Source organism: Phyllostomus discolor, chromosome 2 (genome assembly GCF_004126475.2).
Source record: "Phyllostomus discolor isolate MPI-MPIP mPhyDis1 chromosome 2, mPhyDis1.pri.v3, whole genome shotgun sequence".
Lineage (NCBI taxonomy): Eukaryota > Metazoa > Chordata > Mammalia > Chiroptera > Phyllostomidae > Phyllostomus > Phyllostomus discolor.
In genome coordinates, this window is record NC_040904.2 from 41115438 (window position 1) to 41129131 (window position 13694).

Here is a 13694-nt window from a genome sequence, read left to right on the forward strand (position 1 = left end):
TAGTTAATAATACTGTATTAACTATTATAATAGTTAATAATTAAATAATAGTTAATTGCATTATAACTATAATATAGTAAATAATAATTGCTTTATTATTTAATATTATAAATAATAAAATTACAAATAACACTTGTAATTTGAAAGATGCTAAGAGAGTACATCACAGAAGTTCTCATAATAAGAAAAGAAGGTAAGTATTTGTGATAATGGATGTTAACTAAATTTACTGTGATGATTTCACAAAATATACACATATGAAATATGTTGTACACCTAAAACTAGTACAATGTTATATGTCATTTATATCTCAAAATTTTTATTTAAAAGAAGCAAAAAGCAAAATTATCCAAATCTTTAATTAAGCTCATTGTGATAAAATTACAGAATATCAAAGATATGGAGAATATCAGAAAAGACAAATTGTTTTTCAAGGAGTAACAAGACTTCTTAGGAAAAAAGATGGATTTTTTTAAAAAACTAAGAAACTTTGTTACTCATAGACATTACTGAAGGAACTATATGGATTTTAAGGTAGCCAAATATTTGGGGATAAAAAGAAATAAAACAGTTTATTTGGTAAATATAGAAAAAAAATGTGGTAAATTGAAAACAAAATAGTGTGGTAGAAATAGGTACAAATGTATGTGTAATAAAAATAAATGCACATGGAATAAACTAAAACACAGACTTGTAGATCTAATAAAAACAAAACAAAATTTAGGTATTTAATATTTCTAAGTGGTACACCTAACTTTTTGAATTAAATGTTTAATTTTAAAAAAAAGTTGTAGAAAGAAAAATAAGTATATATTAATTTAGATAAATAGATACAGACTTGGTGATTACCAGAGTGAAAGGGGGGTGGGAGGAGATAGAGAGGGTATGGAGGGATAAATGGTGATGGAAGGCAGTAAACACACAATACAATATACAGATGATGTATTATAAACTGTATAGTTGAAACCTATATAATTTTACCAATCAATGTCACCCCAATGAAGTCAATAAAAAAATTTAAAATAATAAATAAATAAATAAGGCAACCCTAAAAACAAATAAAAATACAAAGAAATACTATATATAGTTTACCTATTTATGCATAGTTGCATTTTTATGTGGTGAATGCATAGATAATGGATTGAAGGAATACACAACACATTCTTTCTTGTCTTTGAAGGCAGAGAAGGGAGAATGAGCTTGGCCAAGGATCAAAGAGAATTCAGCGCTAAGTATTCATTTTATTTTATTTAAATGGACTAAATAAAGCATTGTTTTTATATATTTAAAACTGCAGCAAATATGAAACATATTTTATGTTCATTCTGGGTGATGTGTATGTGGGTTTTGAAATATTACCCTTGATTCTTCATTAATATTTTACCAATAAAAATGGAACAATAGATAATAAACAGAAACATTGTTAGCACTTTTGTGGAGGGAGAATTTAATGAAAAATCTCTCAGTCATTGATGTATCAAGGTGACAAAAATTAGATAAGATTTAAATATCGTTAACATATTACCATTAAAGCTGAATATATGTGTGTGTCTTATAATATCCCTGAAATATTTGTAAAAATTGATCACATAAGCCACAGTTTGCATCTGATTTATCTCTAAGGGCAAAAGTTGTACAGGTCACAGGCCCTGACATCCATGGTATCAAATAGTAATTTAATAAGAAGAGTTTAACCCAACAGAACAAAAGAACATCAACAGAAACAACTCTTTGAGTTTATAAAATATTCAAATAATCTGTTATCAATGAGGAAATCCAAATTACATTAAGAGGTTTTTAAATGTAAATGAAAGCACGAGAATCACCAGAGATTTGAGGAAAGCCTGAAGCATGAGAGAAAAATCAAGAGAATAAAATGGAAAAACTGTCTCCAGAGAAAACAAAAATAAATTAGGGAAGAGAACTTCAGAAAGAAAACTCCAGTTATTAATCTCAGGGAGATTCAAGACTACACTGCATGCATAAAACTAGTACTTTCTTCTATAGGGAAGGCCAATTCACACAAGATAAAACCCTTGAACATTAAATATATGATTTCCACATTTAAAAAATTTAAGATTTGAAAGATAAATTTAAAAAGCTTACTCAGAATGTAGAATAAAAAGATAAGCGTAAAAAATATGTGAAGAAGGATAAAGAGACATAGAGGGTCAGTTCTAAAAGTGCAATATCCAATTACTAGATCATCCAGAAAGAGAGGCCAGAGAAGAACTAGAAAGCAAGTTATTAAATTATAAATGTAAAAAATTACTATTATAAAGTTTACTTTCCTAGAACTAAGGAGAAAATGGTCAAGTGTTGTACAAGATGGATAAATAAAAGATTAAAATTTGACATGTGAAGTATATAAAACCAAGCATAAAGAGAAGTTCCTAAAACTTCCAAAGAAAAGAAAATACAATCTACAAAAGAATGGGAAACCAATTGAAATCATATTTCTCAGAAATGCTGGGTATTATGAGACATTGAAGCAAATGTCTTCAAGTATTGGAGGAAAAGCGATTTTCAAATTAAACTTCTCTTTCCTGTCATATTATCAACAAGTGTGAGGACAAAAGAAACACATTTTAAGATATTCAAGGACTCAGATACCATCTTTCTTAGGGTTTATTTTTTATGAGGACGTACTGTCTTGAAATAAGGGTATGAACTAAAATGGGATTTCAGGGAGCAATGAGGGAAAGTGCAGTTATACCTGCAGCTTAGAACGGTCCAAAGTGGTGGGGTAGGAGAAAAGTCTCTGGGGAGAAACAAGCCACAACACCTCAGAACATGATAAAACATATACTACGGCAGAGAGCTTGGGAAGGGCAAGGAAAGATGGAGAGTGATCACATCATCATACGAAGAAAGTAGTGATGAGCAGCATGTGTTGTCTTTGGAAAAGAAGCAGTGGTTTGAGAATGCTGCTGTAAATGGAAACTGAAAATAGTGGTATAATTCTGACGAGAAAGCAGGGAAATGGAAGGGAAAGTGATAAAAATGTGTTAAATCCCTGTTGCTTCAAACAAGAAGTCAAAAATGGTATCTAAATTATGTGATTTGTGAAACAGAAGTTTAGATCTTATTTAGAGATTGTTGCTAGAAGTATTAAAAAATTGGTTAAAATGGCTAGTATTACTTAGTGGCACCAATAGAGATGGACAGGGCATAGATGGTTAATTTTCTTTTAGTACTTCTGATGGTTAATATTTAACCCTTTGTATATATCACTCAGAAAAAAATCTGCAACTCATAATATTGTAATAACTTTGTATGGTGAAAGATGGTAAACTAGGCTTATTGTGGGAATCCTCTTGTAATGTACATAAATATCATATCACTATGATATACACCTGAAACTAGTATATTGTATATCATTTATATATCAAAAAATGTAACAATGTGAAAAAAGCCCCTGCAACTCCAAAACTATGTAAAATAAAATGACAATCAGAAAAGGATGTAAGGAGCCCTGGCTGGTGTGGCTCAGTGGATTGAGCGTGGGCCTGCGAACTAAAGGGTTGCTGGTTCAATTCCCAGTCAGGGCACATGCCTGGGTTGTGGGCCAGGTCTCCAGTGGGTGGTGTGCAAGAGGCAACCACACATTGATGTTTCTGTCCCTTTCTTTCTCCCTCCCTTCCCCACTCTCTAAAAATAAATAAATATTTTTTTAAAAAGAAAAGTATGTAAGGAATGTCAGAAATGAATTCAGAGAATTAATAATCTTAACAGACCATTATTAAATTAAAAAATCACTGAAGTAAGAATTTAATGGAATTTAGAAAAAAAACATGACTAAGGACACCAGAAAGAAGAGTACTATGAAGATATAATAAAAAATTATCAGTTAGAAAAAAATACAAAGGGTTGTAATGTATCTGATAATATTTTTACATGCCTTACATGTTATAACTTCTTTACTCTTTATAACAAAGTCTGAGAGAGTCACTATTATTATCTTCATTTTTAGATGAGGAAACTGAAGTACAGATAGACGACTTGCCCAGTGCTATCTAATAAACAACAGAGCAAGGTTTCAGACTAGTGGTGTGCTGTTCAATGCTTGGCAATGACGGACAAGGAGCTATCCTCCCACTTCCCAGCCCCTCCACATCATGATCATCTTGAACCTTCCAACAAACTGACACTGTGAGTGGAGCTGGAAGGAGATGCATCCAATTTTCTCCTGGAGCCTGTTGGAGTTGGCTCCAGCTCAGCACTGGTTCAAATCCAGGCAATCCGGCCCCAGAGGATTAAAGCAGAAACCAAGTGACAGCATTCTAGGGACGATGGCCATTAATATAGTTCTAAGAGAGAGTCTTTCATTGGCAATTTAGATCGCCAACATTGGACTAGTACACTGTTAACTAATGCAGTGAAACAATTGACTGCATGGCTACCAAAGTGATAAAAGTGCCATTTACTTCCAGCCAAATAAAGGAGGGATTTAGTTATAAATGGCATTGGGCAATTGGCAAAAGGTAGCAGGTTAGAGCCCTACTTTATGCTATCTACAAATGAGTTACAGAGCAGTTAAATACTTAGAAAAACTCGGAGTATTCGAACAAAATATGAAGGAATATTTTTGTATCTTTGACATAGGGAAACTTTTCTCAGCAAGCCACAAAGTAAAAGATTGTTAACATGTGTATGAGTGTTTGAGTAGATAAGAAAATGTATATAATCAGTAATGAATTACCAACAAATGTGATTATTTCTGGGGGCTGAGATTGGATAAAGTATCTATATCTATATCATCTATACTTTATGGATTCCCAATGAGTTTCACTTTGTTGTGTTTTTAGTATTTTTCAAAGAAAATATAGTTTATGGTAGAGGAATACAACCCACAAGTTTTGCCAAATGGATAGTTTTCTGGATAGAAACAAATACAAATTGAATAAGAGAGAGTAAAAAATGTAAATAGATCAAAAGCCAGAACTCATCAAATTCCTTCTCTTCTCCTTCTTTCCTGACCCACACACGAGAAGTTTCTAAATTGGTGTGTGTTGGGTATTACTTATTTTAATTTTCAAGGAACGACTAATTCTCAAGTTATATACTCAACTCTAATTCGCAGAAAAAAATAAGAAAAACTTTCCAATTCATTTATTCATTTAATAAATATTTATTAGGTACCTGCTTAATTAGATTCTGGCCTACAATATCAAAGGACAGTTCTCATGGAGTTTAAAATCTAGAAAAATAATAATTAAATCAAGTTATATCTATAATATAGTGTTAAAATCTTGCAAAGGTAAAAAACAAAACAAGCAAATCCCCCTCAAAAAGTCTGAAGAGTGGATAAGTGCAAAAACACACAATTAAATAATAAGTAATTAAACTTAGCAGTGTATTAAGAAACAATTTTACGAAAGCCAATTAGGTTTTATTTTAGACATAAGGGTGATACAACATTAAAAATATATATTAATATCATCAGTGAATAGTTCAAAGAAAAATATACAATGATCTATCCATTATCTGTTCCTTCACAGAACATCAGTTTATTTAGCAAATACTTTTTGAACACTAGTTCCAAGTGCTCTACCAGGCAGTGAACATAAAATAATGAAAAAGATGGGTACCGTCCCCACTCTCAGGTAGTTTACCTTATAGTGAGGAAGACAGAGCAGTAACCAAGTAATCATAATATGAGTGAAGAGGGCTGTGTGTTAGTGAAGTACATGTGCTGAGAGGTACTTCTTTCAGCCTGGTGTGTCTGGAAAGGTTTGCTGCAGGAAGAATAGGAGTTAGCCAGCAAAGAAGGAAAACCATGTGTTGGACAGAAGAAACAATATGGGCAAAGACTGAAAGTTGGCTTGAGTGTTAAGTGAACTCTGCCAGTGGCAAGAGATGAAGCTGGAGAGGTAAGAAGGGCAAGATCATTCAGTTCCCTTCAGTCACATTAAAGAGTTTGAATTTTATTCTGAGAGCAACAGAGAGCTGTTGAAAGCCTTTAAGTCCAGGGGTTGGGGGTGAAATATGTGACACAATCAGTGTCACATTTCAGAAAGTTCCTCTGAGTGGCAGTATGGAATGAATTGGAGGGGTCTGGCATTGGAGGCGGAAAGTTCATTTAATAACGGGAAAGAAGGGATGGCAACAGAGACCAAGGCACTGACAGAAGAGAAAAACTATGACAGATTTAAGAGATATTTTGGAGGCAGAACTATGAGGTCTTGGTGATGACTGGACGTATGGGAGAGGAAGGTCAAAGCCGGTTGGATAGTGGTGGGAGGATTTGCTAAGAGCTTTCATTAATTATGTTACATTCTTAAAGTGATAAAAATATTTTGAAACTGACAAAATAATTATTAAACACCAGAAACATTCCTATGGAAATCAGTAATAAAATAATGTCCATTATTACTATCATTATTTAAAATTATATTTCAAATGGTACTAGGGTAATGATACAAAAAACTAATAAGAGTGATTATTGGATGCCAGACAACCATTGTCCTCATTTGCAGATGATACGACCAGAAAACCAGATGACACAGGAGGAAACCTACTAGAAAAAATTAGCAACCTGTAAAATTTCAAAGTATAAAATGAGTTTTTTTAAGCAGTAGCTTCTTGTTGTATTAGCAAAAACATATTCAAATGTGTGATTTAAAATTTTTATTTTCAAAATAAAAGGCAAACATAAAATACCTGAGAATATATTTAAGAAGTAATCAGTATTGATGTGAAAGAAAGCATAAAACTTTACCGAATAAATCAACTCTTGTAAAGTCCTTGAATATAGAAACACTAGTAGAAGCAAGTGAATTTTCTCAAATTGATTTTAAATTTGATACAAATTGATTTTAAAATTAATCTAAAAAGTGTGAGAACAGCCAAGAAAATTTTAAAATTTTTAAAAAAGAATTACAATTAGGAATTATACTGCCAGATATGAAAATATGTTTTAAAGTCAGGATAATTAGAAGTCTGGCACTGTTACATAATTAGGTAGCACAGTAGAATAGATTAGAGTGCTTCAAAATATTGCCAATTATATGCCAATTTTCCTGTATGATTAAAGTAACATTTAAACCAGAGAGAAAAATGTGAGCGTGTGACTGAATTAAGACATTTATCTCCTCTCCTTATGGAAACTTTTTAAAATATCAGTAAAAGGCTTTTTTTTTTTTATGAAGCACAGAACTACAAGTAAAAATGGATCAAGAGAGAAGACAAAAACAGATGAGAGGTGATACATTTTGGGAAGACAGAGAGCAAATGGAGAAACAGTAACTAACTCAGCAAGAGAAGGAAGCTGTAACCAAGGGGCCAGCAGAGAGTGACATTGAACATGAAGTCCAGGCACAGAGACTTGTGAATGAGGTTGAAAGCAGACGGACTGAATGATATCTGTGACCTGAATTGTGGATCTCCTCCAACACCCCTCCCATAGCAATAGCCAGCCATTCATCTTCCCCAGATTAAAGCAAAGGGGATTCAGTGACACTGGGACTCCATTACATTCTCCTCTGAGCACTCTAAAGTAAAGCTTTCCAATGTAAAAACTCATCGTCTCTTCCCATTCCCCCCAAAAAGCTTTAACCTACTTTTAGAACCTTCCCTTAAAGATGCATGGTATATCAAGAATTCCCAGAAGATTAAGTAAAACCTCCAACTTGAAGTAGGCCAAAAGCAAACAGAAAATGAGCTAACAAAATCCTCAGAGAGAACAAAGACCACCCCCCAAAAATCATTCAATAACCCCCTATAATTTGTGTCCTCGGAAGGATAAGGTATTGCATCAATAAAATAACAGGGTAATATATAAAAAGAACAACTAAACCAAGAAAGAACTCTTAGAACCAGAAAATAACAACAAAGCCATGAAAGAGTTGGAAGATAAAGTTAAGAAAATGTTACAAAAAGTGCAACACATTAAAAACCAGAGATGGAGTAGATAAAAATATTTTTAAAAAGATTGTTTTGAGGATCAATCCATGAAGGAAAAACACTGAATTAAGGAGTCATAGGAAAAGAGAACAGATAGTGTAGGAAGAGGTAAATTATCAAATACTTTACGGAAAAAAATATCCCAGTGTTGAAGATCTGTTTCCAGATTAAAAGGGCTCGGTGATTACAAACAATGTCCACCTCTCCTGGTCATTAAAAAGAGCTGTCTAATGGTGGCCACTGGGCCTCTATTCCTTTGGGGAACCATCACTGTCATGGCCATTACACTATCTAATGCTGCAACTTTTCTACCCCCAGTGCTGCCCTGCAGAGAGAGGACAGCTACCACTGGATCTTTAGTGATGCCCGCGCCCTCTCAGCAGCAGATTCCTAGTGGCCTTGGTGAGCGGTGTGTCCTCAGCACCCTTCTTTAGAACACAGTAGGTTGTTTGTCTTCTGATCATTGAGAATATATCTCTTGCAACATGCCCACTTCTTTTCTGTCACTTTCCAGGACAACTTAGGCATTTTGGTGTCAGTGGATACTGGCCATTGCTTTTTCCAGATGTCTGAGGGCCACTCTTACAGTGAGTTTGCCATATTCCCATAGCACTTGGGTGATACAACCAGTGTCCCAGGAAAGTTCCTCAAAACCAGTGAATTGTTACAATAGTAACCATCTCCACAAAGACATTTTACTAGGCTACCACTTGTGAAATATTTATCAACTGAGCTGTACCCTTTGGCCATGACAATGCGTGCTTCACCGACCCAATAGGACGTTGTCTTCTGTGCCCATCAGGTAGTGAGTGAACCCGTCCCAAGTCCCATCTGCTTCCTTGAACCATTCTCAGTACAACTTGCATCAGTTCTCTGAGAAGTAGATGCCACGACAAGATTAGACATACAAGGTATTCTGTGGGGAAATGCCTATGAAGGATAAAAGGGAGGGTTTTGAGGAGGCTAGGAGAAGCATTGGACCATGAAGCAGGTCTGACTTCTTCAGAGAAGACAGGAGAGGAAGACGGGCCTCAGCTGCAGCATGATTCTGAGACAGTTTGGTAAGGTTGATGGGGAGTCCTTGGGCCAAAGTCACCTGTCAGAGGGGTCTCATGTCTCCCAGGAATGGGCTTGCTATTGACTTGGATCAGCCTGTGGGAATGCTGGCTTTGGTGTGAAGGCAGTACAGTCAGTTTTGTTTTCCACACTAGGAGATCCGAGAGGCACATTTATGGCTGTTCCAGGTTGATACTGTGTGTGTGTGTGTGTGTGTGTGTGTGTTTATCTATTTGTGTTGAAAGGGAATTCAAAGAATAAGGAACAGCATATGAGAAGACCCAAAGGTAAAAGAGCTTGGCGCTAGGTTAGTAACAGCTGGGATTAGGCATAACATGAAGAGTGGTCCAGTTAGAGGGAAAGAGTCTGTGTGCAAGGTCCGAAAGTGTTAATGTAGTACATTTACAAAACTGCGAATGAGGCAGCTGGTTGGAGTATAAAGTGCAAAGGGATTTAAAGAGGTAAAGTGGTCTGAGATGAGGCTGAAGGGATAAGCAGGGCCTTTCAAAACCCAGAAAGAAATAAACAAAAAACAAACTAGGAAGAAGTTTAATGTTTGTCTTGAAATGATGGTGAGTTATAAAAGGTTTTAAGCAAAGGGATTTTGATCATGTTTGTGGTGTAGAAGGATCACGCTGTCTATAGCACAAGTATAGGTTAGAAAAGAGCAAGGGGATCCCATGAGAATTCAAGTAAGAGGTAATGATGACTTAGGGCAAAATAGTGGCATTTGGGTTAGAGAGGTGAGACTGATGCAGTATTGATTTAGGGGATATTTAATAGAATGAAATAATGTAGTTCTAATTGGATATGGGATATGCAGGAGAGAGATGGATTAATCACAGATGTTGCCCGTGTTTCTTGCTTGGAATCCAGGGAGGAGGTGTTGTCAGTCACTTTGATAAAGAATATAGGGCAGGAAACTTTGTAGAAGGAGAATGGACTTTAAACACATTAAACACATGAGGGCAGAGGTGTCCAGTGAGCATTTACACATGTAGGCCTAGACTTGGTAGCAAGACCTAGTCTGGAGAATCAGGAGTGACTGCAGCCGTGAGAGTAAACCAACTGCACGGGGAAGATAAACCAAGTAAGATCAGAAGCGGAGCCCAGAAAAGAACAGTTTGCTATGGTTGCATGACATTCTGCATCCATGTGTTTTCATTGCCTTTTGGTCAAAGTTTTTTCCTCAAGTTTTTAACTCTTACAAATAATCTTGTAGTGAACAGTTTTGTTCATGAATCTTTGACTAAATTTCAGATTATTTCCTTAGCACAGATACCAGAAGTAGAATTACTGGGATGCTGTCCCACCTTGAAGTGATGAGATACTTAGGAAACTAGTTAATTATATAATTTTTATGAACAAAGTTAGGTGTGATATGGTTTAAGAAAAGACCCCGACTGATCAGTTCTTTCTAGGGAGAAGGTAATTGTGAAAACAATGTTTTTGCAATTTACTAGGGGAAAAGTGGGCCTTTTTAGGGTCCCTCAGATGTTACAAGTTACTAGAGGGGTATTTGGGGCCATCAGATAGAAACAAACCCTCAAAAGCATATTCACAAGGAGTTTGTGAAAAGGAAACAGAGGTCTCCTCTCCAGTTTTCCAGAGAGGAGAGGAGTAAAGTTGAGTTTAGGAACATGGAGGAGAGTTACCCAATGAGCAATACGTCTTTGTTCTCTTTTTTATAATAGTTACCTTTCCTTGTTCTGTGCCCAGGTCTCAGTCACCTTTGGCTAAAGGTGCTTTGTTATTCTTTTTTTGTTGTTGTGTCCCTTCATGGCAACACTGGAAGAAGCTTGAGCTTCTGAGTCACAAAGACCTGCAGATATGACCCAGTTCTTCCGCTTATTTCACGGTATTCCAATTATTTATTTCTGCAAAACAAATTACCTCATGAAAGTGTGATTTGGGCAGGGGTTGGCAGGGACAGCTTGTCTCTGCTCCACTTGAAATCAGCTGGCAAAGCTCAAAGACTGGAGGCTGGAGGTGTCTGAAGCAGGGCTTCTCAGCCTCAGCACTATGAGCATTTCAGGTTGACCACTCTTTGCTGTGGGGACTATGAGTTGTAGGATGTTTAGCAGTATTCCTGGACTCTACCCACTAGATGCCAGCAGCACTCCCTCTCTAGTTGTAACAACCAAAAATGTCTCCAAAAATTGTCACATGTTCCCTCCCAGGGGAAATGGAGAGGCAACGCTGCCCACAGTTGAGATCCAACATGGAGGCTTGCTTGCTCACATCTGTGGTCGTTGATGGTGGCTATTGACTAAGACCTTAGTGACACTAATGTGTAGGCTGGAACAGCCACACATGGTCTCTCCCAAACAGTGTGCTTTCTCCCAGCATGGTGGCCGAGTTCCAAGGCTGCTCATCAGGGTGAGGGGTGGGGGTGTATGGTGAAAGCCATATAGCATTTTATGACATAGCTCTGGATGTCATGCTGCTCCACTTATTTTCACTTGTTCATCTAAGCAGCCACAGAGGCCATTTTCAATTTTAAGGAATGACCTACATATTTGTGGGTCTGTACCCTTTCTAATTCTGCTTGTATTATTTTGCTATTGACTTAGTTGAAGCATTTATTCTAAACTTTTCTGGGGTTTCCTCCAGAGGGTTCAAGGAAGAACCCTCCTTGAGCTTGAATATTGTTCCTGGACAGTGGTTGAGGACACAGAACAAGAAAGTGGATGGTATCTAGGCAGAGGTAGGAGAATTCCTAAGTAGATTTGCATAAAGAAAACTGCAGGATCAGGGATTCAGAAAAAAGTAACAACAACCACCAAGAGGAGAACAGCAATCACAATGACAAAAGCAATAGGTGAAAATGTTTGTCTCGGGCTACATGAATGCAGTTGGTTTTTACTGAGATCAAGTTCATATAATTCAAGATACACCTTGTTCCAAAAACAAAGTACAGCTCTCCTGGGGAGACTCAATCTTGATCAGGTTTTTCTTCCACAAAAGACTGCTCTTGCTGAGCAATTTCATTGCCTTCTGGGAAAAGATGTTCTACAGCATGTCCTTACCAACTGGAGAATGCTTTCTGGAATAGCAAATAGTTACTGATGTCTGAGATTTTGGGTGGCACTTTATGATAAAAAACAAGCCTCCTTCTTGCCACCTGGCTTCACTTGACTGTGTTGCAGTTGGGCTCAGCCACAAAATTAGAAATGATGGAAACATTAAGTGCTTATAATTTAAGATCAAAGTCACTTAGATAATGGTACAAAGGGGAAAAATGGCCAAATAAAGGAGAGCCCTTGCTATTTGTGAAGTGACTCTGGCAATAAGAGATTTGGCAGGAGGGTCAAGAGCCATAGGGTTTTGCTCTGGCTTTCAACAGGATTCTTTAACTCAATGATATTCTCAACCTTCCACAAAGTAATTCCATTCTGGAGCTCTAAGTTATAGACATTTATTTCAAAATAAAAAAAATAAAATTCCTATCTCTAAAAAAGACATATTGCAACATTATCTATAGTGAAAAGTTGATAACAATGTAAAGGTCCAGCAATAGAGGAATTCCTATGCCAAGTGGCACTTAGCTGGATGGAATATTATACATTATTAAAAGCAGGGGAATGCTTGGGCATACTAATGAATGAGCCTGATGATATCTAAAATTATATGAATATTATAATTTTTTGTCCCAACATTTAAAAATTATACAACAAATACAGGTATATAGTTGCATTATAACAATTCAAAATACATGTATATATTCTCATTATGAAAATTAAAATATATGACTCTAATCTTACTCCTGTTGCCACATGCAATCATTGTTAATGCCATGGTGCATTTCTCTTCTCACCTTCTATATGTTTGCATGTGTCATTTATTCCATAAGGAGATTATATTGAGTCTATTTTTCTATGACACGTTTTTATTACTTAATGATACGTGAGGAAATCTTTGCCATAGCTGACATTGCTATTATTAACATTGCATCATATTTTTGCACAACTATTGAATTCACCAGTATGAAAATGTTGTAATTTATTTAACTGTTCTTCTACTGATGCAGATTTAGATGTTTTCTGGTTTTTAGCTTGGTAAACAATGATTCAATGAGCATTATTGTGTACACATCTTTTGCACTTATGTGAATATTTCTGTAGGACAATACCTCAAAATAGAATTTTAATAGATAATGCCAAATTACCCCCTACCACATTTTTCCATTATATACTCCAATGAATGGAATATACAAGTGCCTGAATCCAAAAGTAAATATTTTTGATCTTTTGATTTTTTTGCCAATAAATTGTGCCTCATTCTTTTAATTTCAATTTTCCTGATTATCAGTGAAACATGTTAATTGCTTACTTATATTTCTTCTATGAATTGCCATTTTCATTTTTATGGGCATTATTATTTCAACCAGGAAAAGATAATGAAATTATGAAAAGAAATATATAAAGATATTTATAGGAGTTGTTTTAAGGAATTGAATTATAGGTGAATGTTTTTCTCTTCTGTAATTTAGAACATTTTAATGTGATTACATTAAGAGTCTTTTGCTGTTCTTTGTTATTTAATAGAAGGAAAAGTCATGATTACCTCTATGGGTATTCTTTAGTTACTTGTATTCCTTCAGAAAAATATCTTGGGACTATTTACTAAAAATGTCTATGCCCTTAATCAGCCATGGAAAAAAACCCTCAGCATAGTTTGCTTACTGTTTGAGGTGGCATGTTTTTTATAAACTTGAAAAAGCAATACTGATT